Source organism: Convolutriloba macropyga, chromosome 12 (assembly GCF_964194025.1).
Source record: "Convolutriloba macropyga chromosome 12, txConMacr16.3, whole genome shotgun sequence".
Classification (NCBI taxonomy): Eukaryota; Metazoa; Xenacoelomorpha; order Acoela; family Convolutidae; genus Convolutriloba; species Convolutriloba macropyga.
In genome coordinates, this window is record NC_134479.1 from 54,280,061 (window position 1) to 54,307,707 (window position 27,647).

The following is a 27,647-nucleotide window of genomic DNA, read 5'->3' on the forward strand; positions in this document are numbered from 1 at the left end:
CATTATAACCTGCACGTGCGTGTCTAAATGACCAATATGGGATAGACGTAATTGATTGGTCAAAACGTCCCTCAAAACCCCAAATCATTGACTTTAGTTTTGAGTCTTTTCCGCAGTTCTCCTTGGTTGTCTGAAAATAAATTTAAATTGACTTCAACGCATTCGGTTCAAAAAAACTTTGTAGAGCTGCTGATTTTCAGGGCTATTAACTAAAAATTTTGGATCTATTCCGTCCCCCTCCAGCTCAGAGGGCATATAACATCCCCCCCCCCCGTCGTGAACCGCCTGAACTACATGACCCCGCCCTCGAATTTTTAAAACCAAATTGTAACTGGAGGGTCATAAAAACACTTGTGGCGAAGTTGAATAGATTTGTAGTTTAAAGAGAAACTCAATTGCGAATCCGCCTATGAGTAGACTCAAGTGCGCCCATTCCACCTTATTCATTCCACCCTGTAATTTCGAGTGCACAAAGGTCAGGTGTGCGCTCAAAATGGTCTGAACCAGGACGATTTCGAGCGCACACCTCAACCTGAGTTATTTTTTAATACAGGCATTGATTACTGTGGATAACAATGACTAAACGTTAAAATATGTGACCAGGTGTTGTCAATATTGTCCAGTTTAGAAGCCTACCACCCTATATTAATTTCACCCCCTATATTTCAACCCTGATTTTTTCACATATAATAATAATAATAATAATAATAATAATAATAATAATAATAATAATAATAATAATAATAATAATAATAATAATAATAATAATAATAATAATAATAATAATAATAATAATGAATTTAACTAAACTTGGTTGCACCAAGCTTAGTACGTCCCTAACGGGGCTTGAATTTGGTTTCCCTCAAACACTGTCCATCCATATGGGTACAATTTGTAGTTAAAATTCTTCTTAGCTAAATCAAATAGATATTCTTTGACTTCTTTTTTGAATTTGTGAGGACTTGAATATGGGTTATACTTGGGAAAATCACGCGCCAGTGACATCGAATTGTTGAAGTTTGTAACTCGTTGGAAAAAATTTGATCGGCAACGCTGGCGATTACATTCGTTTGAGTATAAAAATATTTTCTCGTTTGATCGTGTTTTCGGATGTCCATTCCTTATTTGCCAAAATTGCTCTGCCTCAAGTGGAAGTTTTCTTGTCAAAATTCTGTTCAAAACTACGAGATCCGAAAAGACAAGTTGATATGTGATCGGAAGTAAATTTACTGATCGAAGACAATCATTGTATTCTTTATCAGTAAAATGACTGTTTGATTGTATCCATTTTAAACTTTTTCTCTGAAGCCTTTCCATTTGCCTGACGATAGTTTTACTGGCATACCAAACATTTGATCCATAAAACAAGATTGAAAAATTGTAAGTTTTGACTAGGTTGCATTTAACTGACAATTTTGTTTCACTTGGAATTGATCTCTTTAGATAAGCAAGCTTCTGATTGGCTTTTCGTAGAACAAAACTTAAATGATAGTCCCATGACAAATTTTCGGAAAAATATATGCCCAGGTCTTTGAAGTGTATTTCCTGTGGGATGTTTTTATGGCTGGGAAGATGCAAAATTTGCTTGTTTTGATTTTTACGTAAGGAAAATTGCACGTTTTTAAATTTATCGAAATTGAAGTTTAACCGATTCTCCTTGCTCCACACAACAGCATTTTCAATATCTTTTTCCAGCTGCATTTTATTGTCTACAGTGCTGACGATTTTTGTGTCATCCGCGTATAAAAAGCACTCATTGACAATTATTTCGGGTAGGTCATTTATATAAACGGAAAAAAGAAACACAGTGAAAATTGACCCTTGAGGCCCACCGCTGGTGATCGGTCGAAAGTCCGATTTTCCGCAAGATATTACAACTCTCTGTTGTCGATCTGTTAAATATGACGCAAAAAACCTCAAGAAAGCACTATCAAATCCCATTCGACATAATTTTACAAGTAGGATGTTATAATTGATGGTGTCAAAGGCTTTTGCTATGTCTAGATACACTGTCATTGGCATTTTGTTGGCTTCAAGTAACTCATACAATCTGTTGCAGTAGACAAGTAATTGAGTGATGGTTGAACGATTTTTCCTAAAACCATGTTGCTCTACGCAAAGCTTTTGTTGCAGAAAGATTGAGAACTGTTTATACACCATACGCTCAAATAGTAGTGACAAGGAGCTAAGCATGGCAATCGGTCGGTAGTTTTTGATATCTAATTTGCTACCACTTTTGAAATGGGGTCGTACATGCACTTTTTTCCACAAACTGGGAAACTCACATTTGCTAACACAGCAACTGAAGATAAACAAAAGTTGATTCGAAATGTACGGTAAAGCAGATTTCAGAAATTTTGGGCTGATTCCATCAGATTCACTCGGGTTTTAATTCCTGAAATAATTGAGAGAACCATTATCTGAAATAAGGGATACCTAGGTATGGGTCAAAATCAGAGATTTGTAGGAATTTGGAATGATAGGTTTGCGGGGTGAAAATGTTATGTCGGAATATGGGGGCTAAACTGACCGGGATGAAAAATAAACTCACTTTTCGATCATCATTGTGTTCTGCAATCCACCGGAATATTTCCCTATCGAGATGCCAGGAACTTTTTCTGGAAACTGTCTTGCATTCTCTAGTGCGTAATCGTGAATTCTGAAATGAATCGCCCTTTGAACATCTTATCATTTACGAAAGTAAATCAACTTCAAAAATGTATAAATTGTTTGTCCTAAATCAACCTTTAATAAATGACTTATTGAGTTTTAGTTTTTAAGCAACATCTGCTCTAAGTCGCACTAAGTTTTTAATAATTTATATCATACTCCTGTCAATTATTATTGTATCAGTTTATAATTGTTATCAGGTACGTCATTTTCTTTGTTTCTAAAGACTTAAAAAAGTTGCCAACCGGTTTGCCCTGGTCTCTGCTGAAAGAATTTTGACTATTTTTCCCTAGTTTTTTCTAACGTCCCGGACTTGAAACTCAGAGCACTTCAGCACATTTCTGAACCAGCGCATTTCAAGCGTGAAAACTTAATTCAGTTCTGAAACATAACATCTCCAGAATATTTTAAGTTTCTTTATGTGCAGTTCTTAATCATTATGATAATTTTGAGGTCATAGAGTTTGCCCAGACCAAACTTAACTTGTATAGTCTGAGAAAATTCATCGTACCACAATGTTAAGTCTCAGCAGAATAATGTCAGACAATGCAGCTTATAACTGGTGATTACTATAGTAGTAAGCACAGTATTTATACATAAGTTAGTCTGTAGGCAATTACCACAAAGCCCGTTTAGCTTAGTGCTTACGTCTTGATACGCAAATTAAAAGTTACAAGTACTCATGCGGGAGTTCGGGTCGCATATATAGCAAACCTTGTTTGCAGGAGTTAAGCCGAACATATTACTTTTCATTCAGTAAATTTTACGCAAAAATCAAGACTGAACATTGTAAACTGTGACATGAACAGAGTACTCGTCATCCTGAAAAAAAACAGAATGTCTGTAAACTGATTCATCGCTGATTTGCTCTTCCATCAACCTCCGGGGTCGCCTCTTTTCAATAGAAACTGACATACAGTCTGAAGTTTTTAGCTAAAAATTTTTCCCTCATTCCTTCCAGATATACCTACCTAAAGCAATGCAACCGCCCCAACTAAATCAAAGCAAGAAATACTGCGGCTTCAAATTTATTTTAATACGATGTTGAATAATTTTTGAGGGTTTATTGCAAATGGAGTTTATCAAACATGCTTAATTTTTCTGCATTTTTATCATTTATTGTATTGTGTACTCTATTACTCTATTGTGTGTTGTGTTCATGACGTTTTAAGTAAAAAAAACGACATTTTCACTCAAATGGGACAGTTTTTCCAAAAAATTTTTAACAGATACTTGTATTAGATATTTAGATTGACATATTGTTATTATTTAGATTGAGAAAAAACTTTAAAATCAAACACCTTAGCAGAAAATCAAGAAAATCACTTTTTACTGATAAACCAATAAAAAAATTGTTCAGACTCATTCAAAAACATTGTTAATTTAGCAACTTAAAATAGTGCAACAAAATAAAGATGGTACTGTACAGAGTGCTGTACGATAAATTAGATTAAACAAGATAATAACAACAAAATAGTGTTGAAAAAAGAGGCTTTTTTATTCTCAAAGGATTCTGAACCCAGATGCAATTGCAGAACACAAACAAATTAGTCAAAGGTTCCATAAATTTATGGTTCCATCGTGAGAAACTCCAGACATATTTGTCAATCAAATAATAACTTAAGAAATTTTTAATATTTACAAACAAAAATTTCTCTTTCTTTCTGCTATTTTCCGAGACAGTAGTTCAACTGCTTATAAAATATAGTTTATTTTGAAATTTTTATTGTTATAGTTCTAATTGAAAGTTCAAAACACTGAAGCAGAAAAACTGTCCGACAAAAGCTGTTATATTACTCAAAATATAAGCTTTAGCTTACTTTTACGTCTAATGTCTCAAACATTTTCTATGTAGGGTATGGCTATGGTTTGATTACCATAGCCGTCATCATTGATTGAAAACGAATGTCGAAATATGTAAAAACCATTCCTACTTCGAGAATTATTTCAGCTATGGGATTTACTGATTTTTTATCAGTTCTGCTTACTTTATAGATTTTTCTATGTTCAAACTCTTTAAAATAGACTTTCAACAATGCTTTTTGACTCAATACCAAAAACTTTGCCCTAGGCAAAGATTAATTATTCCAAAATACACATTTTTATTTTATGTTTTCCAGAACGCCGTCTTTTTAATATTGTCTTTATATTGTCTTTTAATTGAGTTTTTAGGAGCAAGCAAATCCCAATTTTTGTTTCTATATAAAATAACTTCATTATACTCAAAATTCATAGCATTACAAAATAATTTGTCAATTAATTTTCTTTGAAATTGGAAGTTGCGAGCATAATTACTGAAAGCTATCTCAAATTCTCTGAAATTTAGGAAATAGATAAGAGATTTTCTCATGTTTGGCGTTGTGAAGATGATAGACTGCAAACTTTCTTAGTTGCCAGTTAACATCCTGCACAGTATTTTATATAAAAGACTCCCAACATTTGTTTACTTTTTGGCACGCTTATGAAACATACTAAGGAAAAATAAAAAGTGCTTCAGAAGTACAACTCCACAACTTTAATTAAAAATTAAATTGTTTATACAATTCACGTTAAACGTTAATTATTAACTATAGAAAGTGAATTTTTTGTTTTGTTCCTAATATAGTTTTGCACTTTGATTCTTATTTGTGCAAATTATTTTTCTAAGTCTATGAAACAAAATTGCGTTCTTATTTAAAAACCGGATATATTCAAGAAGAACAAACTAAGTAGGACAACTTTTTGTGATGTGTCGTTAATAAAGATTTTAAGTTCTTGTTTTTTTTCGCAAGCCAAATCAAAATTCTTATATCTCAACAATTTTGGATAACGGAGTTCTGAACAGGAACCCCCCTTTAAGACAATTTTGGTACAGATCAGCAAAATCTGCTATTAAAATATATTGTCCGATGTCACTGAACGTTCATGGCTATCCAATTTTGATTTTTTAAAACTGATGTCCTAAATTCTCGATATCTCTTTGGTTCTGACAAAGCGTTCATTTTTGTTCAACCTTTCAACAATTTAAAAAATGATTTCTATAAATCACTTTTGTTAATGGAAAACAATTTCGATAAGCAAAACTCCCTTTTTATACACTTATAACGAGTCACAGGAAACATAATCCCAATGAGTCGTTCAACACTAACAACCAAATCTTTCACTAAACCACAAAAATGCCAAAAATGAATTTAATTTAGGGGCAAACAATGATCGCATCTGACTTGTGATGCAAGAAAATCATTTCTGCTTCAACAGGAGAATCGATGCTTACTAGAAGATAGAAAACCATTTGAAATGGTAAGAAACCGGATTGCTGCTCCTAAACACTGCTTTACAATTAAGAGCCCACTACTTTAACAATGAGCCACAATACTTTCTATCAATACACGAAAAAGTTTCTGAAATGGCTACATAATCTTTTCGCTGTTATCTCATAGAAATTTACGGTCAACAATAAACAAAAGGTACAATCCTTTTCATTGAAGATCCTCCAACAATTCATATTTCCTTTATTTGGGATACTTTGATCTGTCCGCTATCATATACAATATTTGAAGTCCTATCACGATTTCTCAATAAAAATTATTCCGCTGAGAAGAGCAACAATTAAAAATTCACGATTTAAATTCCTTAAACATTTAGAGCAATGCTATGGGCAGATACTATACCTTCACGCGCCGAAAACGTACAGAAAAAAGCAACAGGGGAACAGAACGTTTTAACAAATTTATATAAGCATTTCGACGTACAGTTGTTGACGCTGAAATTTTGGAACTGCAAGTATTAAAATTACATACTCTTCTCAAATGGTTTCTACACCGTTTTAGCGAAACTTTGCATGCCCGATTTTTTTTACGCCAAAAAGCTTATAAAGGACACGTATCTTCTAAAGTTCAAAAACTCTCGGAAGCTTAACATTTCATTTTTAACTCAAACTTAGAAATCCCCTATAAACAACACCAGTAGACCAACAGGACCTAAGAACAAGTGTTAGTTCAAAACGTTCATTGGATACAAATTTAAAAGACACGACTGAAACATATTTTAACTCCATATTATCGGAAGATGAACCTATTTTTTCATCGCACGCTATCCTTACACAATAGCTTATTGACTTGCCAATAAATAATAACAAAAAACACTAACAACCAAACAACTCAAAAGAACCGGCACAAAGCTTAACCTTTGAATTAAACGCTACTCTGCCTCTTTCAGCAAACATTAATACATCACTATCGAGATCACAAAGACATAATTCAGTAGATTTTAATACAAAACCGCACAAGTGACAGTGATACTTAATACCTAAAGTCAGCAAGCACAACAAACACAAAATGAACAAAATAAATAAATGACTGCACAACATTTAGTGAATCTAGATAGATAACTTAGCACACAAAAATATCGAGTGAATACTGATGCCCAATATCGTCTTATTTGCAATCGGAATCAAATCAAACAACTTCTCCAACTGTTGCAAGAACTTCACAAATGATAATCCCATTTCCAAGTTTGTTACTGTCATTTCCAAGTTGCATGGATCCTAAAAGATAGCTATGATAGAAACAGCATTCGCCCAGCCAAACAAATGTGCTCACTGTTTGCTAGAAATTTTTTAAAATGGCAAGCTTTCTGTCGCGAATTTCTTTACACATTTGATAACAACTAGTCACAAAAAGAAGCTAAATTGCTTTCAGAGAGCCTTACACGCGCCTCTGGTAAACAAAAGTCACCTGATTGGTATTTCAAAAAAATAACATCACAACAAGTAGGACCCTATAAAATAATTGAAACCCCCCACATTTTTAACCTGAAAACTATACGCCTTTTCAGGTACGCAAATAGGTCTCATAGAAGTAATATTGTCCCATCTTACTCAAGGACCTTTCATTCCAGAGCATAAAGAGAAATATTTCTTCTATAATTTTATTTTACGACTACAACCGCAGAAGCCGACCTTCATGAACTCGAACTCCGTCTCTTTATATCCAACTTTTTGGAACCACATATATTAGAAGTACATAAACTAATCTAGAGGTTTCGACACATTTTTTGGCAAAAATTCGGTTGTCATACTTTAAACGTCACAAATTCCATAGCCGATACATATGCTAAAAACATCAAAATCACCTGGAAATTCAAAAGATCATATTTGATTCGAACTAGTTTCCAGCAAATTAAGCCTGCACAACGGAAGTACCAACAAAAATTATTTAAAAAGGCTGAGAATTAACAAACTGCTAAATAACTAAATAATCACAATGCAGAAAACCAACCTAATATTGTAGATAACAACTCAGAGGTAACTACTTCTCCAAAAACATCACCAGTAGAACAGCAGCACTTGAACACAATTTAACATTCTCAACCAATGGATTCAAATCTAAATGCCACAAACGAAACATATTTTACGTCGACGTTATTAGGAGATAGAACAATGATTTTTTCGCAGTACACCCAAACACTACTAATTGGTAAATCGCAAAACAAAAATGAGATCATAAACCAATTAGGTCAACAGAACCGCCACAAAGTTCAACCCTTGAACTGAGTGCTACTCGGCCATGTTTACAAAAAACTAACACATCTCCCTACCGAGAATACAAAGACAGAACTTATCAGATTTCAAAACTGCACCAGTAACAGTAATAATTAGTACTTCATTTCCGCAACAACCACCAACACAAAACCAACAAAATATCCAATTGACTGTACAATATTTAGTGAATCTACTTAGACAAATAAAACATATAATTTTCAAGTCACTATTTATGCCCCAACATCGTACTATCTGCAGGCCGCCTCAGATCAAACACCTTCTCGAGGCGGTGAGAAGAACTTCACAGTTGATGCACCTAAACATAGGGGATTCAGCCCACATGCAACGATAACCAAAAAGTTTTGAAGGCAGAGATCTGAATTTTACTACGGAACAAATTTTTGAAATGCTATGAGAGCAATTATGGTCATGACAGCAGGACCAGAACTAACTGACTCTCTTTTCCACGAGGCATGGAAACGCTATAAACCAGCATTAGTTCGGGCAGCCAGCAATTGTACTCACATTTACACTAGAAATTTTAGAAAAATGGTTAGCTTTTTTTCGATGTCTCCAAAAAACATTTGATAATGAACCACCACAAACACATACGCAGCTGCTTATAGGGCACTACGCACACTACTGGCAAATAAAACTCGTCATATTGGAATTTCAACAAATTACAACCAAAAAAGTAGGAACCTATAAAATGATGAAACCCCCGCATTAGTAACCTAAAAACTAGACAATTTTTCAGGTAAACAAAGAATTCGCCATAGAAGTAATATGGTCCCCTATTACTCAACAGAACTTTTTTTTATTCGAGAACAAATGGAGAAAAAATTCTCCGTTAGTTCCTTTTTACAACATCCACTTACCATCGAAAACACAACAGATTTTTTTTCAGTTAAGAAACAAGCGGTCTGAACCCTCTAATACTAACTGGGAAAACTATAACAGCAGAGATTCACGCTTACGAAAGACACAGACTTTGTGTACTGTACACAACTAACTCTTTGTACAGCAGCACTTTACCATACACCAAATATATTAATACACTACAATTCACGTCTACCTTACGTGAAAAGAAAAATCACTTCACCGTTTTTTCTCAATCATTCCTGCATCATCGAGCCTTGCAACTATCAGGGAACATTAAAAAAATCATTGCAATTTGAAAGTAATAGGTCTTTTTAATATGCATGTGACTACCCGTAGTCCGATCAATCAAAAAAGCAGGAACCTATAAAATGATGAAATCCCCCACATTAGCAAACTAAAAACTAGACAATTTTTCAGGTAAACAAGTAATTCGCCATAGAAGTAATATGGTCCCCTATTACTCCACAGAACTTTTTATATTCGAGAAAAAATGGAGAAAAATTTCTCCGTTAGTTCCTTTTTACAACATCGACTTACCATCGAAAACACAACAGATTTTTTTTCAGTTAAGAAACAAGCTGTCTAGACCCTCTAATACTAACTGAGAAAACTATAACAGCAGAGATTCACGCTTACGAAAGCAACCAACGAACGTGTACAGTGTTTTTATACCACAATCCAAAATTTCTATTTCATGAGAAACACATCACTATTATATAAACAAACGAGAAATATAAAAATTCCATAATCTCTTGAACTAATTAACCGAACACAAATTAAAATTTGCCATTTATGCAAAACAGTGAGAAAATACAATATACATACTGTGAGAAAACAGAAACACATTATTCTTCAGAACGGGGAAATTAACTCGTTTTGATCTTTCACCCCTCTCCTAATCATACAATTACCTTCAGAAATTTAACTCACAAAGAGATTATATCACCAAATCCCGCTTGTGGAGTAATTCATCACCTGCTATCTTAGCAGAACCACAAAATTGCCCCAATAAGAAAACTGAAAGAGGGAAAACCCTGCCGTTCACCATGGAGAAAAAGCAAGGGAAGATAAAGTGCTCAACGATCAAATTGACACCTGATCGGTATGGGAAAACCCTCCTTCTCCAACAAATTATAAGGATTCGACTCAGTAAGTTTTTTCCACATCGCCTAAAATTACTTCACTGTATTTTTTGCCCGGCCCCCAGTTGTCTTTTCTCTTATTTCCTTCAAATTAAATTTTCTATATATACATCTTTTTTTATATCCTCTAACTTTACTCCAACTAAACACAAACATCTTCTAAAGTTATCTTTTTCACGCCCAACACTAACTCTAACTGACTCTCTCTTCCTATTCATGTTAAAAAACAATATTTCTCATTAGTTCTAAACTTTCAAAAATAAGCACTCCATAAAAAAAAGAACTGTCACAGCTAACTCAAATTCAACTCTCTGTCTTCAAAAAACTGTCACAAAACAGTCAACTCCTCCCTTTTTCTTCCACTGGCTCACCGCTGCGTTTTTAATACAGCTACGGGACACAGATCCCTATCGCGTTTATCTAAAATGCGAAGGGACACAGAACCCTGTCGCGATTAGCTCAAATGCGACACCTTCAATCTACTGTTTGGTTTCCTACATCCAACCTCGATAAAGGTTAATAATCAATCACGCAGAGCCAATAAGGCACAGACTTTGTGTACTGTACACAACTAACTCTTTGTACAGCAGCACTTTACCAAACACCAAATATACTAATACACTTCAATTCACGTCCACCTTACGTGAAAAGAAAAATCACTTCACCGTTTTATCTCAATCATTCCTGCATCATCGAGCCTTGCAACTATCAGGGAACATTAAAAAAACTCATTGCAAATTGAAAGTAATGGGTCTTTTTAATATGCATGCGACTACCCGTAGTCCGATCGATCAAAAAAGCAGGAACCTATAAAATGATGAAATCCCCACATTAGTAAACTAAAAACTAGACAATTTTTCAGGTAAAAAAGTAATTCGCCATAGAAGTAATATGGTCGCCTATTACTCCACAGAACTTTTTATATTTGAGAACAAATGGAGAAAAATTTCTCCGTTAGTTCCTTTTTACAACATCGACTTACCATCGAAAACACAACAGAATTTTTTTCAGTTGAGAAACAAGCTGTCTAGACCCTCTAATACTAACTGAGAAAACTATAACAGCAGAGATTCACGCTTACGAAAGCAACCAACGAAGGTGTACAGTGTCCTTATACAACAATCCAAAATTTCTATTTCATGAGAAACACATCACTATTATATAAACAAACGATAAATAAAAAAATTCCATAATCTCTTGCACTAATTAACCGAACACAAATTAAAAATTACCAACTATGCAAAACAGTGAGAAAACACAATATACATACTGTGAGAAAACAGAAACACATACTTCTTCAGAACGGGGAAATTAACTCGTTTTGATCTTTCACCCCTCTCCTAATCATACAATTACCTTCAGAAATTTAACTCACAAAGAGATTATATCACCAAATCCCGCTCGTGGAGTAGTTCATCACCTGCTATCTTAGCAGAACCACAAAATTGCCCCAATAAGAAAACTGAAAGAGGGAAAACCCTGCCGTTCACCATGGAGAAAAAGCTAGGGAAGATAAAGTGCTCAACGATCAAATTGACACCTGATCGGTATGGGAAAAACCCTCCTTCTCCAACAAATTATTAAGATTCGACTCAGTAAGTTTTTTCCACATCGCCTAAAATCACTTCACTGTCTCTTTTGCCCGGCCCCCAGTTGTCTTTTCTCTTATTTCCTTCAAATTAAATTTTCTATATATACATCTTTTTTATATCCTCTAACTTTACTCCAACTAAACACAAACATCTTCTAAAGTTATCTTTATCACGCCCAACACTAACTCTAACTGACTCTCTCTTCCTATTCATGTTAAAAAACAGTATTTCTCATTAGTTCTAAACTTTCAAAAATAAGCACTCCATAAAAAAAGAACTGTCACAGCTAACTCAAATTCAACTCTCTGTCTTCAAAAAACTGTCACAAAACAGTCAACTCTTCCCTTTTTATTCCACTGGCTCACCGCTGCGTTTTTAGTACAGCTACGGGACACAGATTCCTATCGCGTTTATCTAAAATGCGAAGGGACACAGAACCCTGTCGCGTGTAGCTAAAATGCGACACCTTCAATCTACTGTTTGGTTTCCGACATTCAACCTCGATAAAGGTTAATAATCAATAACGCAGAGCCAATAAGACACAGACTTTGTGTACTGTACACAACTAACTCTTTGTACAGCAGCACTTTACCATACACCAAATATACTAATACACTACAATTCACGTCTACCTTACGTGAAAAGAAAAATCACTTCACCGTTTTATTTCAATCATTCCCGCATCATCGAGCCTTGCAACTATCAGGGAACATTTAAAAAAACTCATTGCAAATTGAAAGTAATAGGTCTTTTTAATATGCATGCGACTACCGTAGTCCAATCGATCTTGCTGCCCATCGAGTAACTTCAATGTGTAGAACAATGCGCGAGAAAATGTTTGTACTGCCGTGCATTTAACCTCCTCTACCTTGACTGGACTGCAGACAAATTTGCAGAGAGAGAATCAAAGGAAGAAAATTTCATTACAAAATTTCATCTCATCATTCATGACCTTTACCCCAGAACTCTTTATGTATGTCTCGCCAGAAATCTGGAAAACCTCAAACTCGTCAATGAACCTTAAAAACAGGCTTCCAATATTGAATTTGAGCATCACTAGCGGACCACAACCCCACTTCTCTGGGCCACTGTTCCATCACTGTGAGAGCCACTTCGCTCAAAAGACAAAAAAGTTTATTAGTGTTCTTTTTCATATTTTTTTTAGTATAATCCATAACACTCTTTTTTCGTTACACTAATCTTTTCGTCAGTTAAAGAATAAGGAACAACTTCTTTTTTCTTCATTACTATGATGGGAATTGATTCAGAAAATTATAACCATACAGTTAGAAGTTCAAATAGGTGACAGTTTTTCCACTATAAAGAAAGTGCGAGACATCTGGGAACTACAAACCGGATGGAAATCGCTGGCCAGAATACCGTGTAACTCTCACCCTTACCGGCTCTACAACCGACAGGATGTGAATAATATGCTGACAACTCTATTCACCCATCACACTCGACAGGGACCATATACAACAATTATAGTCACATACATCAACTTTCGACAGGGATCAACACATTCAGCATACTTTCAGCTTCACAAATTTGGCCAAAGACTCTCAAATCTAGATGGATGCAGCAGAAATTACAGTTTGTTTATTCTCAGCGACTGGGAGACTCTGTTCTCTTTTATATAGCGCTTGCTTGCCTGACTCTATCCAGTCTAATAGATAGTTGCACTATGTGGATTCCATTGACTCCGGTGTGTATATTATTATCATAATTGTAACTGAAGTCTATCTTCAGTGTTACACAGATTCGGTTATTCAGATAGAACTAGGTAAACCTACTTCGCTCGCAGAAGTATCCCTAGCTCTTTATAATTTAAGGTGGTAGAGGAATCCAATATTGGGTGTGTTTTTTTATAATCAATTTCATATGTCAGCTTTTGCTCAAAATAAATTAGTTTTTTGTACCATTTTTAATTTATAATATTTTTTATATAATATTTTTAATATAAAATTTTTTAATATAATTTTAAGATAAAAAACTGTCACAGCTAACTCAAATTCAACTCTCTGTCTTCAAAAAACAGACACATAACAGTGAACTCTTCCCTTTTTCTTCCACTGGCTCACCGCTGCGTTTTTAATACAGCTACGGGACACAGATGCTATCGCGTTTATCTAAAATGCGACGGGACACAGAACCCTGTCGCGTTTAGCTAAAATGCGACACCTTCAATCTACTGTTTGGTTTCCGACATCCAACCCCGATGAAGGTTAATAATCAATCGCGCAGAGCCAATACGACACAAAGGTTGTGTACTGTATAAAACTAACTCTTTGTACAGCAGCACTTTACCATACACCAAGTATACTAATACACTACAATTCACGTCTACCTTACGTGAAAAGAAAAATCACTTCACCGTTTTATCTCAGCCATTCCTACATCATCGAGCCCTGAAATTATCAGGGAACGTTAAAAAATTCGCTGCAAATTGAAAGTAATAGCTCTTTTTCAATATGCATGCGACTACCCGTAGTCCGATCGATCTTGCTGCCCATCGAGTAATTTCAATGTGTAGAACAAGGCGCGAGAAAATGTTTGTACTGCCATGCCTTTAACCTCCTCTTCCTTGACTGGACAGCAGACAAACTTGCAGACAGAGAGCCAAAGGCAGAACATTTCTTTGCAAAATTGTACCTTACCCCAGAGATCTTGATGCATGTCTCGCCAGAAATCCGGAAAACATCAAACTCTTTAATGAACCTCAAAATCAGGCTTCAAATACTGAATTGGAGCATCGATAGCGGACCACAACCCCACCTTTCTGGGCCACTGTTCACTGTTTCATCACTGTGAGAGTCACTTCTCTCAAAAGACGCAAAAGCTTATTAGTGTTCTATTTCATAAACTTTATTAGTATATTCCATAACCCTTTTTTTCGTTACACTAATCTTTTCCTCAGTTAAAGAATTAGGAACAATTTCTTTTTTCTTCATTACAATGATGGGAATTTATTCAGAAAATGTTAACCATACCTTTAGAAGTTCAAATAGGTGACAATTTTCCACTATTATGAAAAGGTTAAACAACTGGGAACTACAAACCGGATGGACATTGCTGGCCAGAAGACCGTGTAACTCTCAGCCTTACCGGCTCTGCAACGAACAGGATGTGGATAATACGCTGACAACTCTATTCACCCATCACACTCGTCAGGGACCATATAAAACAATTATAGTCACATACATCAATTTTCGACAGGGATCAACACATTGAGCAAACTTTCAGCTGCACAAATTTGGCCAAAAACTCTCAAATCTAGATGGATGCAGCAGAAATTACAGATTGTTTTTTCTCAGCCTATCAGCGACTGGGAGACTGTGTTCTCTTTTATATAGCACTTGCTTGCCTGACTCTATCCAGTCTAATAGATAATTGCACTATGTGGATTCCATCGACTCCGGTGTGTATATTATTATCATAATTGTAACTGAAGTCTATCTTCAGTGTTACACAGATTCGGTTATTCAGAGAGAACTAGGTAAACCTACTTCGCTCGCAGAAGTCTCCCTAACTCTTTATACTTCAAGGTGGTAGAGGAATCCAATATTGGGTGTGTTTTTTTATAATCAAATTCATATGTCAGCTTTTGCTCAAAATAAATTAGTTTTTCGTACCATTTTTAATTTATAATACTTTTAATATAACATTTTAATATAAAAAACTGTCACAGCTATCTCAAATTCAACTCTCTGTCTTCAAAAAACTGTCACAAAACGGTCAACTCTTCCCTTTTTCTTCCACTTGCTCACTGCTGCGTTTTTAATACAGCTACGAGACACAGATCCCTATCGCGTTTATCTAAAATGCGACGGGACACAGAACCCTATCGTGTTTATCTAAAATGCGACACGTTCAATCTACTGTTTGGTTTCCTACATCCAACCTCGATAAAGGTTAATATTCAATCACGCAGAGCCAATAAGGCACAGACTTTGTGTACTGTACACAACTAACTCTTTGTACAGCAGCACTTTACCAAACACCAAATATACTAATACACTTCAATTCACGTCCACCTTACGTGAAAAGAAAAATCACTTCACCGTTTTATCTCAACCCTTCCTACATCATCAAGCCTTGCAAATATTAGGAAACATTAAAAATTTTGCTGCAAATTGAAAGTAATAGCTATTTTTAATATGCATGCGACTACCCGTAGTCCGATCGATCTTGCTGCTCATCGAGTAATTTCAATGTTTAGAACGAGGAGCGAGAAAATGTTTGTACTGCCCTGCATTTAACCTCCTCTGCCTTGACTGGACTGCAGACAAACTTTCAGACAGAGAGCCAGAGAAAGAAAATTTTTTTGCAAAATTGAACTTTACCCAGAATTCTTGATGCACTTCTCACCAGAAATCCGGAAAACCTCAAGTTCTTCAGTGAACCTCAAAATCAGGCTTCAAATATTGAATTTGAGCAATGCTAGCGGACCACAACCCCACTTTTCTGGGCCACTGTTCCATCACTGTGAGAGTCACTTCTCTCAAAAGACTCAGACGATTATTAGTGTTCTATTTCATAAATTTTTTAGTATATTCCATAACACTCTTTTTTCGTTACACTAATCTTTTCGTCAGTTAAAGAATTAGGAACAATTTCTTTTTTCTTCATTACAATGATGGGAATTTGTTCAGAAAAAGTTAACCATCGACTTAGAAGTTCAAATAGGTGACAGCTTTCCACTATAATGAAAGTTAAGGACAACTGGGAACTACAAACCGGATGGACATCGCTGGCCAGAATGCCGTGTAACTCTCACCCTTACCGGCTGTACAACCGACAGGATGTGGATAATATGCTGACAACTCTATTCACCAATCACACTCGACAGGGACCATATACAACAATTATAGTCACATACATCAACTTTCGACAGGGATCAACACATTCAGCATACTTTCAGCTGCACAAATTTGGCCAAAGACTCTCAAATCTAGATGGATGCAACAGAAAATACAAATTGTTTATTCTCAGCCTATCAGCGACTGGGAGACTCTGTTCTGTTTTATATAGCGCTTGCTTGCCTGACTCTATCCAGTCTAATAGATAGTTGCACTATGTGGATTCCATCGACTCTGGTGTTTATATCATTATCATAATTGTAAATGAAGTCTATCTTCTGTGTAACATAGATTCGGTTATTCAGAATGAACTAGGTAAACCTACTTCGCTCGCAGAAGTATCCCTAACTCTTTATAATTTAAGGTGGAAGAGGAATCCAATATTTGATGTGCTTTTTTATAATCAAATTCATATGTTAGCTTTTGCTCAAAATAAATTAGTTTTTCGTACCATTTTTAATTTATACCTTTAATTCACACTTTTCCTGAATCTATATTTTTGAAACATCAGTTTACCTTCATATCTGGCATTTTTTGTTTTTTTTTGCTACCAAACACGCAGAAATGTGAATTTGTAACAACGTATATCTTATAAACCAACGTAAAAACATATTTCTAAGTAGAATTTTTAAATTTTTTTCTATCATTCGAAACGTTAATGTTCAAGAGGCTTGTATTTCGAATAGTGAATTTGAAAGAAGGTGCATGGCGAATGGTTAATTTGAAAGATCTTTCAAATTCTTACAAATTAGCATGGCTGCAATGATAGTAACACGTTAGAGCTTGAGAGGCAAAAAATTGTCCAGGTTCGCTTGAAAAGAGCAATGATGTTCATGAACAGAAAAATATGAAATGCCGGGCTCAAAAGAAAAAAGTCAGCTGAAAATAGTGTGCTGTGGCCTAATGCTGTTCTATTGTGATGACATATTTTAATCAAATAAGTTATGTTTAAGTGACTCTGCTTGGAATACTGAAAACGTCTGGTGTATATCAAGTCACAATTTTGAAAGAAACTTCTGCAGAGTCACTTAACTATGCTTAAAACAAGAAACGTGCTTGTAGGGTGGTAAAAGAATCCCATATTTGGTCTGCTTTATTATAAACAAAGCTGGCCGACATAAGAACCATCTTATTTCCGCTAGCGTTGTTTATAGAAAAGCAGACCAAATGAGGGATTCTTCTACCGCCTTAAAGTACAAAGAGTTAGAGCTACTTCTGCGAACGAAGCGGGCTGGTCGTTTCCAAGTAGAACTAAACTTTTCCGTACTAAAGCAAGTGGGCTTAGGATATTTGCCGTCAACACTAACTTGTCATAACCAAGGTTTATCGTAACCGATTAAAAAAATGCAGAAGGTAAACTGAAGCAAGAGACATTTTTTCGGCCGACTTAAATAAAGATGGATTACAAAAAAAATAGCCGGAATCATGGCTCAAAATTTGTATCTGGCATATTTTTTTTAACGATCGTTTATCTGCTGTTGAAAGTGGCTTCCGTTGAACCTATTATTCGAATAAAGAGAATTTTTCGACAAAATTGAATTGAAATTTTATGTACTACTAAAGTTGAGCCGTTATTTTTTTATATTGTTTCATTTTTTGGGTAGTTGCTAAATTCGTAAGTTAGTTAAAACTTAATTCACTACCAGTATTTGATAGTATTTTTCTGTGTGCTTTTGGAGTCCTAAAACTTATTTATCCAAGAGGTTTATTGTAATTAAACTTTGAGTGACATAATAGACCTCTTTCAGTATTACTAGTTCGAAGGTAAAACGTTCAGAGTCTGCCTCACTTTTGAAATATCTTAATGCAAGAGTTGCTCTCAAGTTTTTGTAATAGAGTATAAACTTTTTCCGATACCCGATTTTTCAAAAACTAATTAAACTTACAACGTGTTGGAGCCAAATGTCAAAAAGTAATCCCAAAGAGTTTCACTCAATTGTTTACCCCAATTAGGTTTTGTTCCATTCCTATCAAATTGTCATGTTGTTATGAGGGGAAACAGTGACAAGTGTGAGCATATGTCATCGGCAGAAAAGGGTTAATTATCACGTGACGAAATCCTAAAAACCGCCGATGTGATTGCAATGTTGTCACAAGCTCTCACGTAATCATATCTTTAAGTGTACCATACTCAGGTCGAGAGCGAATGGTTAACTTGTAAGGAATTGCAAGTTTCTTGCAAAAGATGGTAATTTGTACGAACCTGCAAATCTAAAGGCTAACTTGTAAACTTCTTGCGAGTTCGTTTTGGTTGAGCTCAGCTCTTATTGTTTGATTCAGTATAACATTCAGTCATTTACCCTGAAAGTGCATGGGAGTTAGTTACTCAGTTTGGGTAACAAAAAACAATGAGTCCTAAGTTGAACAAAATGTTATTTTTCAATTTTATCTACTCAAGAGGTACTTTCGCATTTCAATTAAGAAACAGTAGATCTCAATTATGTTCTTCGCAATTGGTTTTTTAATCAGGTTCCTTAAATTTACATCCTTTTGCCCCTTTTTGACTTTGAGCGAATTTTCAAATCCATATGTCAGCTTTTTCTCAAAATAAATTAGTTTTTTATACCATTTTTCATATATATTTTAAATTCACACCTTTCCAGATTCTAAATTTTTGAAACATCTGTTTATATTCATATCTGGTAACATTTTTTGTTTTTTTTTTGGCTACAACATAGGCAGAAATGTTATCTTGTAACAACTTATATCCTATAAACCTACGTAAAAACATTTTCTTAAAGTAGATGTTATAACTTTTTTCCTATGAGTCGATAGTTAACATTCAAGAGCCTTGTATTTCGAATAGTTAATTTGAAAGAACTTGAAAGGTAAATGGTTAACCTGATTGAACTTGTAAGAACGGTTAATTTGTTAAAACTTTAATTTGAAAATTCTTACAAGTTAAGCATGGCTGGAATGGTGGTAACACGTTAGAGCTTGAGACGCGAAAAAGTGGCCCAATTCACTTGAAAAGAGCAATGAGTTTCATGAACAGAAAAATTCGAAATGTGGGGAACAAAAAGAAAAAATGTCAGCTGAAAAATAGTGTGCTGGGGCCTAATGATGTTCTACTGTGATTACAGATTTCAATCAAATAAGCAGTGTTTATGTGACTCTGCTTGAAATTACTGGAAACGTCTGGGGTTCATCGAGAACCGCGAAGTGGTTCGAGCTATTTAATCAGAATTTTGAAAGAAACTTCTGCAGAGTCACTTAACCATGCTTAAAACACGAAAGAAATGCGCACCGTTTTAAAATGACGAAAGTAAACGAAATTCAACTTCTGGCTAGGTAGCAACTTCTGGCATTTTGACTTCTGGCACTGCAGACTTTCGGCATTTTAAAATGTGCACGTGAGTGTTTCAAGAATTAATATTTGACAATATTTGCTCACGTTCTGTTGTTGTATACTTTGTCAGCCTCTGCTAAATCAAAGGTAGCGTAGGGGTCATCGCCACCCTCCTCGTCAACCCTAATTGTCCTCTCCAATTCTAAGGTCAAAATGTCACCTGCTCTGTCCCATGGTTCCTTTGTGACTATTCTCACATTAGCCCTTCGCGTGTTGGGCACAGACTCTGATAACAAAAAATTTCTGCACAGTGAAACGAAATTTGAATTATGTGAATCAGATTTTGATTTTTTAAAAAAGTGGGAATATATCCCCCCAGATTTTTGTTGAAACATGTAAATTATTCAAATTATAAACCTAAGGTTATTTATCTAATTACTTTCAAATGTTGAATAAAGTAATCAGCATTGTTATTAATATAATAATCTTAAAATTGTGACTGTTCGTTCTCATAAGTAAATATAGGATTTGAGGGCTCCCTTTTGTCTATTAACGGGTACTTTCTTTTGCTGATTGAGCAAAAACTCGGTTAAAACATTTTTAAAGCAAGTTTAACTGTTAAAAAGTCTTGTTGAAGAGGACAGTTTGTTCCATTTTTGAACACTTTTCAAGATCAAAGATATGTTACACCACTTCGTTTTCGTTCAGTTTCTATAATAGTTTTATGTGTTCTTTGGTTCTGTCTAGCGTTTTGGCGGTTAGTCAACATTGTAAAATTTTCAGATAGTTCCCAGTGTTTTATATCTGTTTGTAGCTTCATTAAACTTCTTTTGACATAAACAATTCGGCTGGCAGGATACGATCCTTTAAGAGAAGATCAGTGGAGGAGTCAAATTTTAGTCGAAAATAACAAGCTTTTATTCCCCAAATAATTTGCCTATTTAAGCGGTTTGTGTTTTTTGCTGAAAGAATCGTCCACTGAAAGAAAGATGAGAGATTCAAAAATATCTAGTAAGAAGACGTAAAGACAGTTAGGAAACAGGCAAATTTCATGCATATATTTCAACCATTTAGGTTTTTTAGCAACATCTTATCAGAACGTGTCATGCTTTTTTCTTAAAAACTGGCAGCAACCAGATCTTAATTTGACATTTTATGACTTGTCAGGACTCAGGAATTTGTTCTCAATGTCTTGCAATAGTAAGATTTGCAATTAGAAGTTTCCAAAGCAGTATATCGGCACCCGAGTTGATGAAAAGTCAGCGTTGAGATTATGTAATTTCACAGCTACCAGGCGATAGAGTGTTGTTCGCCGCATTCACCGCTTGGTTTATTTAACTTCACCGCATTCACCGCCTACCTTACAAAATTTTCCGCGTTCACCGCTTATCTTACATAATGTAGAGTTGAATGGCGTTGACACTTCGACCCGGGAACCACTCTATATGGTTTATTACCCCACTCCCCCTACATTTACTCATACAAAACTTTCTAAACATAAACCCATGTGATTGGGGTTTGTAAGACTATTTTGCACATTAAGCGGTGCTTCTCGAGAAACCAACAAAAATGAACATTTTGTGTTATAAATAGCAACATGTTTTGTAATTCAGTATCTATTGGTAGAAAAAAAGCAAATTGCTTAAAGGAGGGGCAAAACGCAACGGAATTATTCAAAATCAGGCGACCAAAAAATAACAATCCGAGTTTTTTTTTGGTCTTTACCATTAACCCTCCCCCCCCCCATTACTGATAATATAACCTGATGGCGGGTGTAATATGGCGGGGAAAACCCTACTGATCTTTTATCAGGTAAACTTAAGTCTAAAGCAGTAGTTAGTTAAATCAAACAATTAAAACAGATGCAAATTGACTAATAGTAATATCTATTTTGTAGAAAAAACTCAAGCGCATCATTTCTATGATATGTATAAAGAATTGGGTCTATTCTGTTCTACATGTCGCCCTGAGACCTATGTTCTTTCTCCATAGCAACCTGTTGTACGACCACAGGTAACTTTAAACTGGGGTCACGCGTACTAATACGTATCAATATTTCTAAGCAATAAACTAACTAAGATTGCTGGATCGCGCACCAGTGGACAAAAATCAAAGTGTAGAAAGTCTATATTTTATTGCAATCATGAGCAGAATCAAACTATTTAACAAATGGCAAAATAGCAACTGAACAACCATAATTTCAGCAAAAATTAGCTCATAAACTTGTTGATTTATTTGGCTTCCAGGCTCTGGAAAACAATATTTTTCATGCAAACAGGTCACAAACCTCCCAGTGGAAGAAGTGGAACAAAACTTTTAATATCTGCATAGTTGTGCTAAGAATGGGTAAACTTGCTGTTTATTTCCACGCGTTCAAAAAAATTCGTATTTTGGCTGTTTGTGCCCCACAAGTTTTATTTCAATCCAACCCAATAATCACGATGAAACTTTTTGTTAAATGAAAAAAACATTGAAAATAGTTTGATAGTAGAATAAGTTACTACACTTTCTGAACAATCATAATTGTTGTCACAAGAGTGCACAATTCCGGAATTGATTAGATGCGTATAGTTTCCTTACAAGCCTAATCTTACAAGATCTGTTAAGACGAATTTTCTTCTTATGAATTTTGCTTCGTTTTAAAAGATCTCAAAACAATTGTTCCGGTTTATAAGACTTTATAAATTATGTCCTATCTTAAGAGATTTTGTAAAATATTACCTAAGCTAAGCATCCTTTAAAAAATAGTAAATTTTTCCGTATTTATTGACTGTGGTAGTGCGTATAGCGTCGACAATTTCCATGAATTCACTATTTGGTAACAAAAATACTTAAAGGTGGTCAATGTAGGAGAGCTGATCAAGGTGGTCAATGTAGGAGAGCTGTAGGATAGCTGAAAAAACAGAAATTTTGTTAACACCTTGTTTATCTTGGCAAGATGTTTTTTTTGCTGAGTAGGCACTTATTTCAGCAACAACATCTGCTTTCTAACGATCCTACAAGAGTTCATTGCCTTCAATCAAAGCAGTCAAAAATTGTCAGTCAGTAATTTGCTCAATTGTTACCAATCATTTGGATATATCATTAACCTTGTATTACAATTTCTTGCAAAATGCGCAGCTGAAACTTTCGGTAGCTAAAGCTTCTAAAAAACATTCAGAAGAGTGTTGACACTTAAATTAATTTTTCTTTATTTCTATCGTAATTAAGCTTATCTCTATCGTAGCTTAGAGGTATATTAAAAAATATATTTCATCTGTTACAGCCTGATTCCAGTAGCAAAAGAAAAAAACAGGTTCCCGGATTAGACAAGATGAGAAGGAGAAAATGAATTGTCATACAGCAGTTTTCGTTTTATTTTAGAGGCCAGATATCAGCGATGAAGGCCACGATAAATTGCCTTATTAAAGAGGCGTTCTGATCACTGATAGATCACATATAGTTTTTGAAAAAAAATGGTCTCTGAAAAACAGAAACAAAAATTCAAAAAATTGTCATTCAAGACTAATTTTCAGTTATCATGGAACTTTTCATAATAACCGAACATTAAACTGTTGGCGCTGAACTAATTTTGGAATTGTAATCTAAACAGTTGTCAAAATGTACCTTGAGCTCTGATAGCTTTGTCTTCTGAGAGTAATAAAACAACACTGAAAACTAAAAATATCATTGCTATATCAATTATATCTTGAAAAACACTTAAATTAACAGTTTCTGGATCAGAGACGTTTCACTTGGCCTCACTTTTGCACAAGACTGAAAAATTGTTTTTTTTAAAATCCTTCAGATCAATAAGTGCCGAAATATCAAACGAGCACTTCATTTTTGCAGAAAGGAAAAATGTGTGTTTGTCGACCGAACTGATGTTTTGCGGCATGCGGTAAAGCTTCAAAACTTTCAACTTTAATATTCTAAAAAAGATTAAGATATATTTACCGAACAGAGTAAAAAAAATACTAATGTTCAGGTTAAACTAAAGCAAATGTTACCTTCAATTTACCTTAAATTGATTTAAGGTGAAAATTTACCTTGAAGTTTTAAAAGTAAACTTACCCTGTTTTTCAATTTTGTAACGCATCGCGTACAAAAAAGCACCTTTATAGTAAAATTCTATTCCTAACTAAACTCTTAGTTAGTTATTTTCTTTGTAACAAAGAGAGATTTGACGGCGAAAAATTCAGAATAGATCAAACAAGACATCGTATTCTGTTGTCTTAAACAAACAGTTGTCTTTAAACAAAGTAAAAATGAAGTCAATCCGGACTAGTTTTTACTTCCAATCATTGCTGAACTTTTCTTCATTGCAGAAACAGCTCAAACAAGTCATAGGTTGAACTTCTTTGATAACACAAATCAGACTTGCTTGAATAATTGCAGAAAAACTTTGTTTTTGTTTCAAATTAACCTTATCCCCTCTTTTTTCGCCAAGAAAAGTTGTTTTGCGATAAATATGGTTTTCAATACTTGCAAAAAAAACAATTTCAATCAATTCTTCACAGTGTTTTTAAATACCAATTGATGTTATCTATTCAATTAAAAAGATGTAAATATAATTTTTACCTGAACCATGTCAAATAGTTTTTCCTTACCTGAACTTTAACCGAGCTCTGCTTAAAAAAACCTTAAATTTAATTTGATTTTTTTTCTTCAAATTGGACTGCAAAATAGATGAAAAGATAAGCGAACATCACTCAGAGTTCTGTAACGTACCTGAACTAACCTTATTTCTCATTTCAAATTTTGAGGTCAAATTAAATTATTTGTTTCTTTTTTATTAAAAATAATGGGATTTCAGAGTATAAATATAATTTTTGTGACTAATTGTAAATACAGGAAAACCATGTAAAATATTTTTTTTGCAATTGATTAATGATGAAGAGAGGAATCGTTTCAATCCCAATCCTAATGATATTTTTTCTTGTTGTATTAATAGAAAGTGGAAAATTGAAGGTTATATCTGTCATAATCAAGTTCAAAACAGAAACCAAAAGATTCATCTTAATTAGCATTTAAATGATCCATATCAATATCTTGATTGTAAAATGTATAATGTCAATCAACACATTAGTGGATTTAGATATGGACGAAGAAGATGTAGATTAGGTATTTTTCTTCATAGACATAGATTGAGACATAGTAAAGATAGATGCAATGAACTTGCAAAAAGATCTAACCTTAAGGCAAAACAACTTATGCTGAAATAACTAAATGTTTATCTTTTAGATTCATCTCTGTTTTAACTTTTGTTAGAAATTCATCTATTTTAATTTGTAACAACTAAGAAAGAGAATATTTTGGAAGAAAATCACCTATTTTTCAAAAAATTTTTTGTGAAAAATCATCTTTTTGTGAAAACAACATATTGTGAAAATCGTCTATTTTTAACGAAAAAATTTTTGTGCAGATAGCTTGTTTTTCCCCTACTTATATACATGAATATACAGTTTTCCAGTTTTCCTGAGTTATGTTTTCAATGATCGAAGGTGACTGCAAAGTGTGCCATTTTTTTTGATAAAGGCGACAATAAAAAATTATAATTGCTAGGGTACTATCAGCTACAAAAATACCGATCACCTACTGGAAACAGTACCAAAATTTAAAATAGAAATTGTCCACAAAGTCATGTTTACATTGTATTTTAATACGTGAGATAAACACTTGCTCTTAAATTTTCTGAAGTTCTGAGCGCGATTTTTAGATTGACATTTAAAGGTGTTTTTTTGTGGTGTCGATTTTTTGCATTGAATCCTTTGTCCTTTTCAATTTTGATTATAAAACGCAGCCAGGTAAGAAACACTTTTTGCAAAAATTACCTTCAAAAGCTTTGTTTCTTAAGATTTTTTGCATTGAATCCTTTGTCCTTTTCAATTTTGATTATATAACGCAGCCAGGTAAAAAACACTTTTTGCAAACATTACCTTCAAAATCTGAACCTTTCGTAGACCTCGCGTTCACGATTTTCGCGAGTTGATGCTGTTTTTCCGATAATGTTTGCTTCTTGTTTTCTATCTGCTCGATACGTGCTACCTGTTTTTTCAATTGAAGCAATAGTAAAATGCGATTTATCAAAGGCTTCCAATTTAGGGTATTTTGATCTTGTATGAATCGCTTCTCTTGCAAGTTGTTAATGTTAACACTTGGTTACCAAACACTTTGCCAAATTTTGCAAAAGGGATTTTTTGAAACTTTCTGCAAGAATTGATCTAATTTTACTATTTAAACAGTCATCTTATAAGCTAAACTCCAGGGTCAATCTGAATAACATTTATTTTTTCATGTATCCGTCATATATTTTGTTTGTTCAGTTGGTTGCTTTTGTTTTTGTTTTGTTTGTTAGTTTTTGTTTCGTTAGGCCACTCAAGGTATTCAAAGTAAGTGCGTTGAATTTAGCAGCACTCTATGAAGTACAACAACAAAATATCTTGCATTTCTGAACATTTTATAAGTATTTTTTTCATATAGTACTGATCCATAAATTTTGCTCTAATTTTGCTCATTACAGGAAAAATTAACCGCAGCTGTCGCTGCTTTTAGTTTGTGCTACCTCGAATAAAATTTTTTCAAGCCCTCTCTTCTCTATGAACGAGTGGGAGTTGTTTTTAGCTTAAATTAGATTTTAAGGGTTCTTCTCAACAATTCAAGAGGTCGTCTCTCTTTTAAAAAAATTCATTCCAGCTATTTTTCATATTTATGAAGTTGAAAATTGATACTTCAAATACACTAAAGATTTTGAAATTTTCGTTTGAAGATTTTTACGAGGTAAACGTGGGTCATACTATATAAAAAAGGTTTCATTAGATGCGATGCTGGGTGGTTTTTTGGTTATCATTTTGAATATTCTGCCTAATTTATTTGGATATTTGAAAGCGTCCGAAAAAACTCGGGAGAACATTAATTTATTCGACAACTTTCGTCCCTTTATTCGGCTTACTCGCCATTTAATTAAAACGATGTCTACCCGCACTAGGTTAGATTTTGTATTAGATTCAACACGGCATTGATCATGGGGGAACACAGGGTTTCTCGCATGATAAAAGCCCGCTTACTAATATGATTTCTGTAAAATGATTTTGCTGATAAATATTACACTAGATATTATAATTGGTTGTATTTGACGCCGCAAATTTTGAGTCACAGAGATTTTAATGCAATGAAAAGACCGTCAAAGTGGGCTTGAACAAACTGTTTTAAAATAAAGCAATAAAATAGACTTAGTAAAAATAAGACAGTTAAAGGAAAGATTTGTCGATTACCGCAAAAATTTTTTTATTTGATGAAATTGTTGAATTTATGGGTGTGGGAGCGTTTTCAGCGTGACGTAGGTGCCAGAAGAAAAGTTGCTTCTCAAGTGCAACAAAAATAATAAAACCTAAATAAAAAAGCCCCAGTTATTAAACTTAGAAACATTAGAATTACTAGAAATATTACCAGAACATTACAAACGAACTATTTTTACCCTGACCTTGAAAGATCTTATCACTTTAAGTTATGCAATCTTCTTAAGCAGTCTTAAAAATGGTGTAAAGTGTGAAAAAAATGTTGTCTATAACAAACGAAAAGTCCGTTTAGACCTTTTTGAGCTCTTCTGGAATACACGTTCAGTTATCGATCACTGGACTCCACAAAATAAAATTCTTACTAACATTTTGTGTTTTCCGAGTGCATTGCACTAAAAACAATTGCGTCAATGTT

At 34.3% G+C, this 27,647-nt stretch overlaps 1 protein-coding gene across 1 annotated transcript in view; it reads right to left on the minus strand.

Annotated features, from left to right (window-relative positions):
* LOC142350787 (2-oxoisovalerate dehydrogenase subunit alpha, mitochondrial-like) overlaps positions 1 to 27,647 on the minus strand; it is a 130,168-nt gene that overhangs the window by 23,583 nt on the left and 78,938 nt on the right. The window lies entirely within an intron of this gene.